The following is a 19444-nucleotide window of genomic DNA, read 5'->3' as shown; positions in this document are numbered from 1 at the left end:
GGCTTTAGTTTTCTCAGCTGTTAAATTGACTTGGTCTTTCCAGCTCTTACTCAATAATTTTAAAAGAGTGATGGGGGAGAAAAGGAGAATATACCTCAACTTGTGGAAATATGGTAATGATATGGTTCTCGATTGACACATGACAGCACTTAAGCTGCTTCTATTGACAACAGTTCATCTTTGCCTCCTGGATAGTATTTCTATCAGGAAAACATACTCGGGCAAGTTGAAATCTGCCCTGAGAAGAATGCAGGTGCTTATAAAAGTATTAATGACTCAGAAACCAAAAACTAGACAGTTCTCATGACCTGAGGCTTTACTGACAAAACATTTCACACCTAGTACTGGTTGTTTGCTAAAAGTCTGGACCAAATCATTGAAGCTTTAACAACTACATCACAGCAGTCTTTTCCCCAGGCACTGACTTGGGTAATTACCATGGTTTATGCCATAGCTCAGGACTCCATTTCAATCCTAGCTCAGAAAGGAGTTATTTTAATTTTGATGTACAGTAAATATACTTTTTTGAATTCATTAAAAAATTATACATATGCATACAAGCTCCTTTAAAATCTAAAGGTTCAAGCAGTAAATGTCACCAGGCTTTTAGTATATTCTTGATTTTTAGAGTTAAGATTTTTCAGCTTCATTGAAGACAGGAATGTCTTTTAACAAAGAACAATTTATTTAAAGTCTACAACTTTGTTCATTCACATTTTGGAATTTTTTTTTCAGCCTTAGACTGAAAATCAAAACAATGTGTCTTGCCTGGGCTTTTGCATTGTTATTCACTACCTATGAACCATAAGGAAGACTTTGCACTAGTTATCTATGTTGTTGCTACATAACAAATTACCCTAAAACTTGGCAGCTTAACACAAGAAACATGTATTATCTTGGTTTCTCTGGATCAGGAATTAAGATGCGACTTAGCTGGATTCAACTGGGAAAGACCCCTTTCCTAGCTAACTCACCATTGGTTACTTTCTGCCTTGGTTCCTCATGAGTTCTTCCATCTGTAATTCCTTGCCACATGCCCTTCTCCACAGAACATCTACCAGGATGGCAGCTTCTTTCATCAGTATAAGGGGAGCAGCAAGAAAGAGAATGCTAACTACCCTCAGATCAGAGTACTTTGTAACCTACCCAAAAAAAAGTGACAGCCCATCACATTTTACCATATTCTGTTCATTAGGAACAAGTCACTACATGTAGCTACCTTCAAGGTCATGAATGCCAAGAGTTAGTGTCAGCCACATCAGAAGCTGCCCACCACTGCAGTTAAAATTGTCCTGTATTGACTCCAGCCAACCTTTACAGTTAAATCTAGAATTTTAAACGGTACCAAAAAGCAAAATATGCAAAACGCATGCCTCCCTCCCCTGCAGTGCCAGAAATTGGATGACTAATTCAGATATACAGCATGGTGGCAGTCAGCAGTACAGGAAAAGTCCTGTCCAAAAGAAGAAACTGGTTGCTTCCAGCAGCTCTTTTTGAATAAGTGCACCTTTTTCCTCTTCACCAACGTGGAACTTCTAAATGCTATGTGTCTCCTCCAAAATCCACTGAATAATTCTGTCTCTTCTCATTTTAAAATATTTTATTTTATCAAAATTTCCTTTTATTCCACTCTACAAATAAACAACATCTATGAAACAAAAACTTTATGGGCAAGCATAAAAATTCCCCTTAATCTTGCAGATTAACATTTACTCACATGTCTGTTACATTAAAAAATTGCATAAACACTGATCTTACTTTATGTTAACTATTTTTATTTTAAATATTGTGGTATTTGCTTCTTAAAGAATCATAGGAAAATGTTCTCCATCTCTCCCATGAAAATCTGTGTTTTGTTCAAAACTTTCTCCCCAAAGCCAATTAAAAGGCCTAATCCTGGAATCACCATCTTTATGTTTAAATACATTTTTAATCTATTTTTAAATATATTTTGCCTCAAAAGTTTACAAGAAGACATGTGCTAAACATAACCCTACAATAAATACATTGTGTAAAAGCTAAAAATTCAAAAGCCACAAAGTCCAACATGAACTTTTTCAGGGTCCTGAGGAATAGATATCTTTTTTTTTTCAGCTTTAATTGAGTTTATTGGTACATTTTAGGGATACAGTATAGTTACATTCATTGTTGGGATCTTGTACCTCTACATGACAAGTCTTGACTCTCATTTTTTCCCCTTACCCCTGCCTTAATAAGAGACAGAATAGCACTTGTTTTTCAACAAGAGGGTACAAAAAGTTAAATAGTACCTAAAGGAAAGAGAAAAGATATATGACCAAAAAAACCCAGAAAATTCAGTAAAGGTAGAGACCAAGAAGCTGAACAATGTATAACAGCTATTTAAAAAAATCAGTTGGTGATCTAAAGGGAAGTCTACCAGCCACACACAGTCTTCCAGAAAGTGTGATAGCCAGGTTATAAATTAACCAGAGAAAAAGGATAGGGAGAAGAGGCTAATGCAGCTATTAAGAAGGTAACTAAAATCCAGAGGAAGATTTTCTTTTTGGGAAAGAAGATGGAAATGGATCAAATGTTCTTAAATTGCTTTTAGAGTACATAATGCAGCTCTGTATGAAGTGCAGTACATTTCCCCCTTAGTTTGCTCTCCCTCAGATTATTTTCCAAATTTGTCCAAGTGTCTTTGATATCAATAATTAGAATCGATTCATCTGTTGAGTCAGTTGTGGGTAAGTGGGTGCCTCACAGCCAGGCAGAGACCAGCCTCTGACCTCAGGCCTGGAGCATCCTGGGAAGGCTGATCTGGTCCATGAAATAGGCTTTGAGAGCTGGGGCAACTTCAATGAGCTCTCAGGAAGATCTGGTTCCTTTTACTGGAAAGCCCAGACCAGGGGGAAAAGATATTACGTTCATAATATTTCCTCCATCCATTTGCTAATACATTCTCTTGACATAAGTAGCCCCACTAAATTCCTCTTTCCTCATCACTAACTCTAAAATGACAGCTTAAGGATTATCTTTTCTGCTGCTTACTATGAAACATGGCTACAAAGCAGTTTGTTGTAGGTTTCTGAGCTTAACCACATAGCTCACAACTGAGGGGATAATCAATCATTCTATGACTAAATCCATCTGGAACAAATTTGAAGAAGTGGCCATGTAGGTTTCTTTTGAGGAAAAAAAAAAAAAAAAAAACGACAAAAAAACTGAAACCAGAGTTGATCTTTTCAAAGGCTCAGAAGGAAAAAAAAAATTATAATACTTAGCATGATGTTTCCCCAAAAACCATGCATGCTCTCTGCATAAGGTTTGTTCTATGTTGTTTCTTGCTTCCATTTTGCACTGTATATAATCTTCTGGAGAGACCTTCTATAAATGCAGTGCAGGAGAGTCTACTTCCCAGAGAATGAGATCATGATCTCTCCTAGCAAAGAAAGGAATGGGGACATAGTGTGGCCAGATTGTCACCATGACCTCATGCTGATCTTAACTTCCCAAACACCAGGGCTTAACTGGAGGATTAGAGAATCAAAAGAGCTAATTTTCCACCCATTCTTTGCTGGATCACTACTTTTTGCCTTGTGGGCATTCACAGGTAATTTAAGCATCAAGAGCATTGGTAATAAGAAATCAATCTTTCCCTCTTTAGACCTCAAATTGTTAGTATAAATTTAGCATGAATTTCTCCTTAAATTCCCTGAATCTGTAACATGTATGCATTCATTTGTTCGGCTTGTATTCTTTTATTCATATATTCATGCATTGCTGTATTCAATTAATATGCGTTCTAGCTGTTCTAAATGTTTAGACACATTGTTTTCTTGCAGGGACTTTTCAGTCAATCTGAAAAGGTAAACTCAGATTTTTTAATTAAACGATACAAGTAAGTCAGCTCATTAATTCAAAAAATCTAACTTTTTTTTGTTATCAGGGATCAAACTCAGACTCTCCATTTTTATGTAGTCAGTAGTAGGTGATGGTTACCTGACAACTCTGAAGGAGTCAGAGGAAGGATTGTTTGCTGTACCAGTTAGCAGTTAGGACTTTTCAGAGAGATTAGACATTTATGAGCTGGGAATGAATAAGCCTGAGAAGAGCAGGGTAGACTTTGGTGGGTGCAGAACCTGGATATAGCATAAAGAAAGTATTGTGTCACTGTTTGGGGTGAGGGAATGGGAGACCACTGTGTGTGCAGCAAAAAACAAGATTGTAAAGATTGCTGGAAGACAGTTTAGGCAGGATCCTGAGTTCTTGGTAAAGCCACTGAGATTTAGTATTGTCATAGTTGTAGGATGTAGAGAAAACTTAAGTAAACACATATGGTTAAGTGTCTTCAATCATCCTAATAGAATGGGGAAAGGGAGGTAAGGAGATGGTATAGGTCAGTCTGATTTCTAGAAAAGTGAGTGACTTTCTCAAGAAAGAAGAGCATCAATTTCAAGTACTTATATGTAGTAGCAAGGCTAATAAGGGACTAAAATGGACCATGGGCTATTTTCAGGGTTATAATAATTAAACTAAAACTGTTTCTGATAGACAAATTTATTATTTTACTTGCAAGTATTTCTCCTGAGTTAGAGTCTAAACTCCAAGTAGGGTAAATAGTTTATAATATTCTTTAACAATATACTTATTCATAGGTATTATAAATGTGAACATCAATTATAAATTAATAAGATGATGTGATTTCAGATCATATGCCCCATTAAATAACCAATTAAGAGCTGGGCCACGAATTTAGCTCAGTGGTTCCTCTGCCTGCCTTGCAAGCCCAAGGGCCCAAGTTCGATCCCCAGTACCAAAAAAACAAAAAAACAAGAGCTAATTAAGCCTTTCACGATTTTCTGAACAAGCAGCCTTTCTGCCTCACCCCCACATTCATTAAACTAAGAATGTTCATGCGTAGAGGAATATGGAGCAAGATTCCAACTAGGGTAGTACCTCTGTTCACAAACTTAATCTGTTCCACAATTCTGGAAAAAAACAGCCATGTTTGTGTTTGTATGGGAAAGATAGCTGTGGTCATGTTTGTCACCAGATGCAGAGTTCCAAACAGAAACAAAATTTTGCTGAACACTTCTGTTCATGAACCAAACTGTTTACAAACAGGAGTGTTCCTGAACCGAGATACTGTGGTAGGTCTAAACAGAGACTGTTAACACTAATTACTTTTACTTTAACATTAAGATTGTGACCCTTCCAAATGCAATGTACTCAGCCTAAGTAGAGTTGGGCCCTGATGGTTAGGTTTTTACAATTATCAGAAATTATAGTGATAGGCAATTACATATTCACAGACCATTCTCCCCCACAGCCCCCTACTATCCATTCTTCAAATAAGATGAAATATTGAGTAATCTTGTTAAAGATAGAGGACAGCAATAAGTTTTCTTGATATGTCTAGAAGAAATGTACCTTCCACTTAAAATTATCTCCATTTAAAATAAGAATTTTAAAGGAGTACAGAAAGAAGAAAAGTAGTTTGGGAGTATGATCGAAGCTGGACTGCCAAGCTCATAAACAAAAATTTAAGAACATAAGAGGGTATAATCCAAAGGAATTTTAGATGTATTTAGATCTCACTTCACTTAGTCGTAACTCTGCTTTTTTTCTTTAAAATTTACCCACAACTAGTTTGCAAAGATCAAAATACATGGTTTGTGTGTTTATTGACCTATTTAAATTTTCATTCTAAAACAAATTCATAAACAATAGTCATGCTTGTACTTTTCCTTCTCAATGGGGTGAGAGTCTGGTGGAGACAATATATCAGTTATCTGGATTTACTCTTTTATTTTCTACTCATTTGGGAGTAAGATGGGGGGTAACATTGCTTTGTTAGTTAAAGTTGAGCAGATGGCACAAAACCACACAGACTAGGTATCCTGCTGCTAGATCCTCAAACATAATTAAAAAGTGTAAGATTATTCAACAAGCCTGAATTGAATGACTACTGTGTATGAAACACACTGGGTGCTGAGAATGCAAAGGTAAAAAGGCTCATGGAGCCTACTTTCAAATAGCTGACAGTCTATGAGGAAGCAGACAATTAAGTCCAGCTTCAGGGACTTCCTAAAGAAGATGACACTAGATCTCAGTTTTAGGAAGTTGTAGTAAGGGAAAGTAGGAAGAAAGATGTTCCAGGCAGTAAAAGGCAAAAGGAAACAATAAGTTGTTTTGTATGATTTCAGTGTACAGTATGTGAGGGTAGACACAGTCCAATCATGAAGGACCTTGCATGTCATGTTAAAAAAAGCTTGGATTGCATCTGAGAATGATGAGATGGAACATAATTAGCTTTCCTTTAGGTAAAGCTAAAGATGCTATCAAATTGCAACTTGTGCAAATCCAAGTGAAGTCACCTTCTTTTCTCACAAAAAAATTAAATGCACAAAATATGTCAGGTACTTTTTAAATTTATTTCTAAATTATAATTTAACAAGGTTGTATAATGTTATTATAATACTAGGACTGGTTTTATTTTCTTTTCTAATAATGTTACAAAGGCAAATTAAGTATGGTTTCATCACTGTTTTATATGTTGTCCAAGAAAGACTGAAAACCTATAGCATGAAAAAATGTGTGTTTTTAATTTGGAATCCTGTGAATGTATTAAATGTTTTATTCTTAAGAGATTGATATTTCCTATTTTGAATTTTTAAAAACCCTGAATATTAAGTGGTGCTGAGAAAAGGTTTAAAAAAATGTATGGGCTTCATCCCCAAAATAGTACAGTTATTTGTAAAGATAAATTTATATCAGACAGTGCAGGAGAAAAAATATCTTAGCTCAAGGAAAAGCTAAAGAAGTCAAATAAAACTCCAGAATCCACTCAGCACTTACTGTATTTTTTCAGGCTACTTCTATGTTTCCTTCACACAGATTATAACTAAGTCTTAAAGGATTTTGCTATTTGAGGTCTTTTTGTTTTAGAGCTTGTGCTGAAATTTATTTGACTTGAAAACAATTGAAATTCAGGCTTTGCATAAACTACAAAGAAATAATACATATTCACCTTACTTGGCAGAGTGTCCTCTAATCATATAAAAATTAATTTTTGTTGCTTTAATGACAATTTAATTGTGAAGTACTATGAAAGGATCAAATATTATTTAAGCATTTTGCCTCTTTCTAACAATCCTAGAATTTATACATCAAATCTAATAGTTTAATTACTACATTGTATTAATGTTGAGACTATAAAGTTACATGGGCCACTGCTAGGTGACTGGGATTATTCAAGTGGTGGTTTCTTCATGAAGAATGCCAAAATTCATTAGTCAGAGCAAAATTAGTCTAAAACCCTGAGCCAGATAAAGTGTCATATCTCTTAATCCTTAAGGCAGTTTCCATTAAAGGTGAGGTGCAGGGGCAGCCCTCAATAGCTTCACCAAGTCAACTGACTTTGCAAAGAGCGAAAGTTTGCTACTCTTTCTTTATCTTTAATCTTCCACCCTTCAATGTATTATTTTTTATTTTTAAAAAAATTTCCTCATTCCTCTGCCCTCCCTTCATATTTCTCTTTCTTAACAAGGATGCCTTGTGTGCGCAGCTATACCAAAGGCCAGCTAGACAAGTAGTGATCCTATGTTGGCCAAAAAAACTGGGGAAAAGAAGTTTAATGAAGGTGGACATCAGCAGAACCTTGAAGGGGAATCTGGTAAGATGAAGAGGTTAGAGGAAATCTCATGGATAGAGGCAGCATAAGTACAAATGGGAATAGATAGCCTGGCTCATGTAGAGGGTCCTGTACGATGTACGAGTGAGTCGGAGCCCAAGGATAAAACCATTTTGTGTATGGACTGACCAGTAATGTTGAAACTAACATTCAGACCAATCATACAGAACCATATGCATTTTACTAACATCTGCATGTGTAGTCACAGGCAGTTCTTGGAGCCCTGAGAGGCTCCCAGCAACCCAGCCTCTCTTAGAAGGTGAAGATTGTAGGGCATCCCTGCCAAGCTTCTGGGTGTTGCTTTTGGGATGCATGGCCTTGAGCCCATAGAAGAAGCACGCATAATCCACTGCCCAAGAAATGGTACCTAGAGCCTGCAGACGGGTAGAAAGCAACTCTCACACCTCTGTGGATGTAGCAGCAGTCAGAGCTCTCCAGTCAGAAAAATGGTCTGAAGAGTGGTGCAAAATTGAGTGTTAAGTAGAAAAAAAAAGTCAGAAATGTAGGATGAAGACAGAGGATAGAAAACAACTGAAAAAGCCAGTCTAGCGATCCGCTGATTTGTCACACTCCTACCATAAGTCTAGTGCTTTTCCTCAGATCTTGGGTTATTTTGTTTTTCTGTTACACCCTTAATATGGGAATAAGAAACACAAATGTGTGTATAATTTACCCACAGCTGTAATGAAATCATTTGGAAGGAATCATTTGATATTCAAAAAAACAAAATTTTAACGTTAAAATATGTCATACATACTTTTCTCATATGCTATGTTTTGCTCTATTGCAAGCAAAGTGTTTAAAAAGCAAGAACTAGATACTAAACACACTTTTGTATGTTATGTAGCTGAATGGATGTTTCATTAAGTACAAATGATGTGGCTCATTTGAGAAATTAGGCATCCAAAGAATCTACTCCATTCATGTTAGAGTCTAACTCTGAGACTTGTCCTTAGAAAAAATGTCTAGGGCTTCTTGTCCTGCCTTTTAACACAGTTATTTCAGTGACATTTGAAAATATTTCCTGTTTGTTCTCTAGTTCTGTGTGATTGTTCATTAATCACTTGAAAGATGATAATTGTAATGTCCTTGACATACAATATAAAAAATAAAATTGCTACTGAAATTTACAGTTTTTATATGTTTTTCATAGCTAAAACTCATTCACACAATTATTTCTTGCAGTTATATGTAGGCTCTAATACAAGCTCTAGTTCATGCTATGCTTATGAAGTCATCTTTATTTTTTAATATTTAAAAATTTTAGTAGCATGTTTACAGTACATAATGATGCAGGGGATTTAGCTCAGTGGTTCCGCTGCCTGCCTTACAGTACATAATGATTACATTCATCTTGAGGAGTTGGTATGTGAACATAACACATGCTAATTCTTATTTACCACCCCTTGCCAAGTACTAGTCTTTACAAACATTAACTCGTTGCCATGAAGGGGTCCTAAACCACGAACAGCCCTTTCTTATCACAAAACTTTATGAAATGCAAAAGATGTGAGGCTTGTTTGCCAGATCCCTTTTATTTGAATGTTTGCAATTTCCCTAATGAGAAATAACTTTAGGAAAAAAAGGCCTATTTTGTATGCATCCATCTGGAATATGTAAAAAAAAGGAAGGTCATGCAATATTATGGTGTCCTTTCTGATTGGATTTCAGTCACAGTGGACCATATTCAAGACATGACACTAAGCAAGGAAATTAAGACCTTTATTTAATTATATGCAAATACATATAAAAATTCTATTAGAAATTATGACTTTTGCAGCTTTCTTGTTTCTATCTGTATGTAATATAATATCATCCTTATCCACCACCAACTTACAGCCTTTTCATGTAAGTACAATTTACTGACTACTTACTGTGGATCAGGTGCGATTTGTTTTTGTTTGTTTGTTTGTTTTTCTACCAGGGATCAAACTCAGGACCTTCAGCTTGCCAGGTCCATGCTGTGCTGCTGAGCTACATCCCAGACTCACTATTTGGTGTATTTATTATTTTGTTTAGGCCTCATAAGCACATCATGGAATTGGTATCATCCCTACTTCATAGCAGCAAGACTTGTAATAGTTAAATAACTTTCCTAAGACATATAACTAAAACATAAAGTTCAGATTTGAACAAAGACCAATGTGACTCTAAAATCCATGATCTTACACACTCTTCTGTCTCAACTGTATTTCTGTCATGAGCTGTGTAAGAAAAAAAAATTTATTCTGCGGTTTTCAGACAGTCAAGTCTTTCCTTAAACTCTAATTCTTGGTATAATAAATTATACATAACACTTATATTAAAACAATATAGAAAGAAAGCTAGTAAAAGAGACTACAGAAAGGTACAATCTCAAATAGAATAATTTAGAACCTAAAAATACCAGCAGTGGGAGAATAGACTAATTCCTCTACTTCTGAAAACCACAAAAAAGAGGTCTGTAATTGAAGGGCTCTGACAGGGGACCTCCTTATACCTTTCTGGCAGCTTCACAGTTATCCACATTGACTACATAAATGCCTAAAGCCACAGGCTTTTAGTTAAAAATTTCCATATACAAATTATTACATTTCTAGGAAAAAATAAACCTAACCTAATTTTAAATTAACATATGACTTGCTCAGTTTTTCCATTTTCTTCCAAAATGAAAGCTTAGGATATTACAGATTCTATGGATGTGCTGAATGCAGTAACTATAACGTATATAAGAACTCCAGGAACTTAGAGGTTTTTCATCTGTGTTTATTCATGCCAAGAAATTTTCTTTAAGACTGGCTTGGTTTGGCATATACCTTTAATATATATCAACTGAAAAACTGGCTCAGGTCCATCTGTCTTTGTACTCTACTGACATAGAAACCATGTATAGGGCATTTTTCCTCATGAGATTTTTTTTTTCAGTTTACATTGCCAAACTGACATTAAGCTACTCTCAATTCCTGACAAGTATGTAACTTTGAAGGACAACGGTAGTGCATTAAATACTGAAGAGAACTTTTACTCATTTCCCTCAGCTAGCAGAGCCATTTAATCCTGTCCAGAAAGATGAGCCCATTTTTAGACTCCTTTGATCCTACAGCTGAGAAGGAAGGAGAAGTTTGATGAAATGTGAAAAAGAATAGAAGAGGAAATAGAGACTTGTGACCCTGACCCCAAAAAAGCAAGAGCATGTTATTCAGATCTCCCAGGATCTAGCATTTTAAATTAGAGAGGGGAAAAGAGATTGGAGCTAGAAAACGAACCTTTTCTAAACCAGCACTCAGGAAATCATCAAAGTAACCATTATTTCAGATTCTTAAAACCTTATAGCATATGTACTCCACTGCCTTCCCTATGGAAATGTAAAATAAAATACCCCAGGTTCATTTAAAAGTCCAAAGACTATTTTACATGCTAGCTTTCAAAAATCTTTAGGCTTGATACACACATGGATCAGTGGTGGTTTTAATGGAAAGTATTTTTGGTTTTCCTCTATCACCATTAGGCACTCTGTCGACTAATATTCAAGGGTTATTTGAATGCTTGTTTCACAACAATGAAGGTTTTAACACAGAAGGAAATTTATCAGTAAATTACATTCAAGCATGTGTGATAATTCAAGAAATACTTTGGGAAAATGGTAACTATGGTATGAATGTAGAACAAAACTAAGCCCCGTGTCTCTTGGTTTAATGGTAATTTATAAAAGATTGGAGCACAATGCTCACATTTAACATTTTGATCACTGAATAACCTTTAACATGATGAAGAGTGAAGAGTCATTCTCCCTGAAAAAAACCTTAATATAGGAAAAGACATAATAAGTGAAAGACTTCTTTACTGCTTTCCTGCCCAAGGAAGAAGGATGGACTAAGCAGCCACTTAAGATATTTCCTTGCTATATTTTATCATTAAGCAAATTTTTTAGATGTTAGAGGATCAGTTATTAGAGTGTAAAAGTTAACTTCCCAATTAAACAAAGTTGTATATGTGCACCATGTCTCAGATGAGAGAAAATACAATATAGATACTCAATTTTGCTGGATCCTCATTTTATATTAAGGTGAATACAGCATTTATTTTTCAATTTTTAATTATCATTATCAAGCTTGAAGAAAAGCTAATTGTACAACACCACTCACTTTCCAAATTTAACAACTATTAATTCCAGTGTATTTTTTATGCAGCACCTTAACATCATTTGAAAATACAAATGACTAGCCAAATCCCTGACCCACGCTGAGATCCACATTACACCAGTTACATATTTCCAGCGACAGGAAGTTCATTAATTCGTAAGACATTAAAACATGTAATGACCCCATTTTTCTCTTACAGTGAACTAAAATATACCTTCCTTGACTTTCTGCCCATTTATTTTAGTTGTGCCTTCTGGAAATACATGGTCAAAATCTTTTTCTTGTTCTCTAAGCAGCCTTTCAAAGCCCTAAAGTCCATTCTCATAGTTGACTATGACTCTTGTAGGATAAACACAAGACAAAGATGAGGATGACACAGGAGAAAGGGAGAGGCTAGTGGCCTTCTTGTGCACTGGCATTTATTCCTACAAATTTTGATATGCAGTATTTTCACTTTCATTCAATTTATAATATTCTCCAAGCTCAATTTTGTCATCTTTTTTAAACCATGAGTTGCTTTGAGGTATACACCTTCTTTTCCAAAACAAAGTGGTTTTTTTTTCTAGTTTCATGGCCTTTATCACCACTATTGTTGTTTCTATCTTATTTGCATAATCTATACATTATACTTCTTTGAAATTTATTTACACTTGCCTTAAGGCTACATATAGCCATTTCCTTTTAATGTTCTCTCAATACTTAAAAAGCTTATTATTCTGTACAAGTTTTAATCAATTAATTCAAAGTTTTTAATCATTCAGATTTTCTCTTCATTTCTGAAACTATATGTTTAGGTTTTTAGTTTCTGGGAGGCATGTTAAAATCTTACTGTAATTATGTGTTGTCTGTTTTCCTTTTAATTGGTCCACTTTTGCTTTATCTATGTGATTAAATCATTTAAATTGAGAATTTCTACATTTTCCTAAACTAAAATTTTTGTATTAGGTAGATGCCATAGGTAGGTATATATTTGTATTTGTATTCCCTGATAATCTTTTCCCCCTTAAAGTTTACTTTGATGTTAAAATTGCAAAGTTAACTTTCTTTGGTTAGTATTTACATGGTATATTTTCCATCTTTTTTCTTTTAATCTCTGTGTTATATTTAATTTATGTATCTTGAAATGAAATACTTGAGGTTTTTTTAATCAACCTGACAATTTTGGGATTTTCTTAGTGAGATAATTTAGTCCATTTATATTTAACATAACTACCAATATGTGTAGGTGTACAACAATTATTTCCCTTGCTATCTCCTTTCTTTTTCCCCCATATTTTAACATCCTTTTTTTCTTGCCTTATTTCTAAGTTGATAGATTATTTTGTCGAATCCATTTCCCCTCTGTTATTAGCTTTGTAGTTTTATATTATTTTGTTATTCCTATATTCTTTTATTATTCTTAGGGATCACTTATACAATCATCAATGATTTATCAGGCTTTAAAATGATGAGAAGTTTTAACCCTTCCTAAATAGTACAAAGACCTTAAAAATGTCAACTCCATTTACCCTCCTGACAATCTATATGCTTGTTCTCATGTATTTTAATTCTAGATGTTTTTAAAACCCCAAAATCCTTACTATTATTGTTTTATATAGCTAGTATCCATTTATATTTACCCACATATTTATCCCTTTCATTGCTTTTTGTTGTGCTGGAATTTTGAATCAAAAAGAAAACAATAATTTAGTAAAAATTTGGTGGGTCCATTGGCTATCACCTTTCATCTAAAAGATATGTTAAAATGGGCAGGAAAATATACACAAAAAGGTAACATGCTCCAGAGGCAAGAAGCACAAAGATACACTTTATTGGAAATGTTTTAGGCAGTTATTGAGATGGAGAAGTATTGCCAAGTTACACTCACCAAATTTAGCTGTATGCCTCAATTTAGTGGATACAAAAGCTGCTTATTGTTGAATGAACAACAAGTATAATGTAATTGGTTTCATATAATTAGCAGGTCACCAAGCCATGCTTGTTATAATTGGCATTGCCATAGCCAAGGGCTTTTGTGACCCCAAGTGTTGATTTGCCTGAAGGAGTAAGCCAAGAATGTGTGTTCTTTGAGACTGACTAATCTGGCCATAAGACCTCAGGAAGAGGCCAAGAATCAAATCCCAGCACTCATACATGGCTTGGTGGACTCAGTCAAATTTAGTCAGTCTTCATTCAGTTCAAATCACAGGTTTGATTTGGGGCCAGGGAAGTAAGCTGAAATAGGATATCAGAAAAACACAACTGAAGTGTCAGAACACAGGTATCCCATTATAAGTGGGAATCATAACTCCTCTAAAAACTATGCATTTTAAAGCAGATCTCCAGCCTATATAGAATGAACCTAACACTTCTCACAGGGTAAATTCCTAACTACTGAGCCATCCCTCAGCAAACATGGATGGTACTTTTTTGTTTCAAAATACTGTCTTACTCCACAAAGTTGGGGATTGATATTTGGTTTTAGCATCTCAAACTCAAGGCTATCTTTTCTCAAACATTCTTAATGGATAATTAAGTTTAAGAAGAAAAAAGAAGAGTTTAGCTGGGCATAACATATTTACAGAAATGCCGGAAAATATCCATTGAAACTAAGCAACCATTTATCTGCTCTTCTCTTAAGGTTTTGAAAACAATAGGCTTCCCTTTTCTAGTGTGTGAAAAAAGCTGAAGAATGAGCACTGAAGTATTTGTTTTCTTCCTTGTTGTTCTGTTTGAGCCTGTTACTGATTGGTTCATTTGGTTCATATGTAGTACAGATTGATCACAGATTTTTTTTTCAGCTTTAATTGAGTTTATTGGTACATTTTAGGGATACAGTAGTTACATTCATTGAAGAATGAGCACTGAAGTATTTGTTTTCTTCCTTGTTGTTCTGTTTGAGCCTGTTACTGATTGGTTCATTTGGTTCATATGTAGTACAGATTGATCACAGATTTTTTTTTCAGCTTTAATTGAGTTTATTGGTACATTTTAGGGATACAGTACAGTTACATTCATTGTTGGGATCTTGTACCTCTACGTGACAAGTCTTGATTCTCATTTTTTCCCCTTACCCCTGCCCTCCCTTCAGCCCCTCCATTCACATGCACCAGTTGGTTTTCTTCCCATGTTCATGAACAGTATGTCTAACCTTGTATGGTTATCCTGCAAATGAAAACTATTATCCACAGAGGAAACTAGGTGAACGGGGCCCATTATCAACGAAATCTATTACCATTTCTGGAAAAGCAACTCCAGTACATGTAGCTTGATTTTTCCATATGTAAACACCATATTTTGATAAACCTACAAGACATTTGATTCATCACTTTAACAAAAAAATTAATATAAATGAGGCTGATTCTTGTTGATTTGGGTGATATTTGTGTTTATGACTTAAAACATACCAAATTACTAACAACATGTTTTGCCAGAACTGATAAGAATCTAGAACTATGAATCTAATGCTGGCCATCGATAAAGATAGTTCTCTTCTGTTATTTAATAGGAGTATTTATTTTCTCTACTAGAACTGCTTAGCTTAGGTGAATTCTAGCTGATAATTTCAGAAGGGTGAAAAGCTAACTAGAACTGGGCATTTGGCCCAGATAAATTGATTCCAGTACTATGAAGGAAGCAGCAAGGGAACTAGAAGTCTTTGACAAAAATTGTTGATAATTGGCTAAGGACTAGGGAGGCAAACAAAACTTGGAGAGCTATGAATGTTATTCTAAGTAAAACAGAGACACAGGAGAAATCAAGGTGCTGCAAGACTAGCAACCTTATTTTTAATGCTAAGAAAAAATTTAAAATACATTTGATCATGGCCAAACATCTGCTATCCATAATTTTTAGGACATAAGTCTTTCTGAAAACCTAAATTACAGAAGCAAAATGGAAATCTTGGGTTTGAGTTTCTGCTTTGTGTGATTTTAGGCAAGTCACCTCACAGAGTTTACCTTTCAGTAACATTCCCTTTCCTCATCTATTAATGGTGGATGATGTGATCATTATTCCACAGGGATGTTTTTAGGAGTAAATCAGAGACTTTGTAAATCTCACTGCTTAATCAAATAATGTTTTTTCATATTGCTAAGAATGTATCTATTTTATACTAATTGGTTTTTAAATTTTAGCAAATCTGAATATGAAGCTATATAAATATTACATACATTGATTTTAATAGGATTTCAAACAACGGAATTTAAATTACTCAGGTTATAATGATTATAGCCATTATTAGATTAGTCATGAGTAAAACAACAAATGCCCTTAGCTCTTGTTAAGATAGTTCCTACCTTCTGCAAATAACAGTAAGATCTTCATCCAAAAAATCCTTTTAAAAAAATATCATTGATACTATGGCCCTAGATCTCAAGGCAATGACAGAATCAAAATAATTTCAGTCCCCCTCCTCCTGTTTCATTACATTCCTTCACTAGTGTCTAGTGGATTATACAAAAGTAGTTCTGAATTATTTCTTAAACCTAAAGCAGCACAAATTAGAAAAGTCTAAATGGTACTCAACAGCATTCAAAATGCAGATAATTTTTGCTCACAAACACACTGAAGTGACTGTATGTTGTGGTAAGTTATCAAATTATGGAAAGAACATTGCAGAGATTAAAATGTTGCATAAGAGGGAGAAAGCAGCATGAGTCAGGGGTTTGGGAAATATGAGTCAGACTGAAGGGAATGAGCCAAACAAAGAGAATGAAGGCCTAAGCAGGAACTTAATGGACATCACAATTGTGTGGACATCATTGCTTCCATTAGCTTTGAGAGAAAATCAAATATGTGGTTCCATTAACTGAGGGTGAGTGGGATAAAGAGGCTAGAAGTGAAAACTGAACAAAGATTATACTGGATTATTTAAAGCAACTAAGTTTGCCAAAGTCAGCAAGAGAGGAGCCTACAATGGTATAAATCAATAGGAATAGAGACTATGGGCACATTTTTGAAAAACAAAGGAATCACCAAATATTGCTATTAGCTATTCTCAATATATTAAAATGGTGAAATGTGTTGTGATGTTTTAGGAAGTACATTCTATTATTTTGTTCCTCAATAATGTTAACCTTAGGCTATGACTGCACAGTACAGAGCTGCTCGCTACTCGCTATGATATTCAATCCAAACTCTCCAATCCCACCCTTAAGCCTCCAAATTTTGCTCATGACTTAAGTGAGCATTTTCTGCTAGTCACTGCACCAGCCTCCTCACACACAGCCCCTCTAGCTCTCTGCCATTCTTCTCATGCAGAGCAGCTGGGTCTCACTGATATTTTCTAATGTGACCTGCCTTCTTAGGAACAGCCTTTATTCCCTGCCAACCCATGTATCTCATCTTTTTCAAGAACCCACTTTCTCAGAACCCACTTCCTCCGGAGAAGCTTCTCTTGCTCTTCACCTCTGATCAGACTGCTTCAACCTTCACAGACTCTGTATTGCACTGTGCTAGGCACTAAAACACAGAAAAAAGTAAGACACAGATTTCACCTCCGCATAGCTGGGGTCTAGGGCTCAGGGCATATATTAATGGATTGCCTATAAAAGCCAAGGAGCTTAACTGTCAACAATAAATTATAGATAATTTTAAAAAATAAAAAGTTATCCACCACCATACTTGTTTCTTAGGAAAACCATGGCTGACCTGAGTAGTTTCCACAGACAGTTTCCCTTATAAATGTAGGAAAACAGTTTTGCTTGCAAACCATGAAGCAGTGTTTCTGCTATACTGTTAGTAATTTTTGTATTGCACCGAACTTTCTTTTTTGTTGTTTTTTTTTGTTTTGTTTTGTTTTTTTGGTAGCAGGGATTGAACTTGAGTCCTTGTGTTTGCGAGGCAGGAGGTGGAACCACTGAGCTAAAGCCCCGGGCCTGCACGGAACTTTCTGATATTTAAGACAAACAGAAATGTAGAAAAGTAGAAAAGACAAATGTAAGAGTTTAACAACATATGTTGTTATAAAGTCTTGATGTGACTTTATATAGATGTGTAAACAAGCAATAACAGGATCTCCAAGTATAATTTTCAAAATATTATGCTATTTAAATAAACTAATAAATAGATATTATAATTGAAGAAAGTTCAAAATTCAGTCTATCAGTAGCCTTCAGCAGTAGACAACCTGTTGAGAGAGGGTGAGTAGAAGTTCCTAAACTGTAGTGAGAGAAGACATAGATGGTAAAGTAGTTAGTAGCTGCTTTCTGGTCAGAGGCTACTTTTTGACCATTTTGCAAACCCAGGTAAGTAGAAATTATAATCACCAATCAATACTAGGTGAGACATGTCCTGTTGCAACTTTGGCTTTTGACAGAAAAAGGAAAAGAAAAAGAAAAAGGATATAGTGGTAATGGAGGTAGTCGTTTTGGTTTTTTGTTTATTTTTATTAAACTACCGTAAGTTACCAAGCATTTTTATTATATGATCCTCCTCAGAAGCTAAATAGACGTGATTCTTAAGAAGGAGTCACTCAGGTTTGTATGTTTAAAACCTACAGTTGATTCCACTGGAACTGTTAGCCTACTTATCAAAGAGATTCAGAAAATGAACAGTGAGAAAATTGTAGGACATCAGGAATGTGATAGGTTGGAGGCAGTTTGCAAAGAGAGTTTCAGAAAGAAAAACTTCAGTCACTTGTGAGGCCTTGCTTAGAAAATGCAGCGGCCTGCCCAAGTCCTTGATCTTCTACCAGTATATACTATTTGCCACATCTGAATCTAATATTGCCATATCTCTCAAGGCTACTATCACTGCAAATGCTGAGATGTTCCTGACATAAAACAACAGGAATTCTGCTGTCATTTCTGCATTAGCAAGTCATAAAGAAACCCCAGTAGAAAAGTTTTCATCAATTGCATATGAAAAAATAATAAAAGACACAAAAAGGAACAGATAATTTCACAGCAAGATTGCATCGTACCTAAAAAGGACAGTTTATAATCACTTGCAAATGACAATAACAGAAATAGTATTAATGAATTTCAAAACAAAACACAAAGTAAATCAAAAGCACTTAGCTAAACTCTAAAACTAGGTTCAAAGAAATATGTAAGTACATGCTGTAATAATCTGACGAAGTTATATATCACTTAAGTATTTTTCATCTCCTCTCCCTCTTTCTTGTGGAAAGACTCTCTCTTATCATTTCCACACCCACCTAAGTGAAGCCATTATTTGAAGACAACCTTCTTACAACATGAACTTCCTTATGACATTGCATAGTGTAAGTGCAACAATTTTCCGTGGAAAAATAACAGGCAAAACAACACTAAGGGCTACTCTCTGGGTTTCTTTTTAAAAAGGCAGGAATTAGGTAAATTCCAATTGCTAATGGCTCTTTTTTCTTTTTCAGTTCATTCTTGGCCCACTATTTCTTCCAAAGCATTGCCCTGGGTTTATCACAGTATGATCTAAGAACCCCTAAGTCTGTCTTGGTTCTCATGGAAAACTTGTCATCTAGGAATTACGTGTTTTATGATATTTTTAATAAACTCTAGATTCTGAAGGTGTTGGACAATGCCAAAATGGTGTAATGCTCTTATTTGTTCCTTTTAAGGTAATGATATGAAATATTTTAATGAATACTGTTGTAAATGAGGCAAATTTGCTTTTCATTTATAAATGTCTATAAATATGAATGTATACCCACACACTTCTATCACATTTCTATTCCAAACAAAGA

At 35.0% G+C, this 19444-nt stretch overlaps 1 protein-coding gene across 6 annotated transcripts in view; it reads left to right on the top strand.

The window, feature by feature from the left end:
* Positions 1 to 19444, top strand: part of Efemp1 (EGF containing fibulin extracellular matrix protein 1) — a 58299-nt gene that overhangs the window by 22185 nt on the left and 16670 nt on the right. The window lies entirely within an intron of this gene.

This window comes from Fukomys damarensis, unplaced genomic scaffold, assembly GCF_012274545.1.
Source record: "Fukomys damarensis isolate Sample0158 unplaced genomic scaffold, DMR_v1.0_HiC HiC_scaffold_2, whole genome shotgun sequence".
NCBI lineage: Eukaryota > Metazoa > Chordata > Mammalia > Rodentia > Bathyergidae > Fukomys > Fukomys damarensis.
This window is presented reverse-complemented; position numbering and strand designations above follow the sequence as displayed.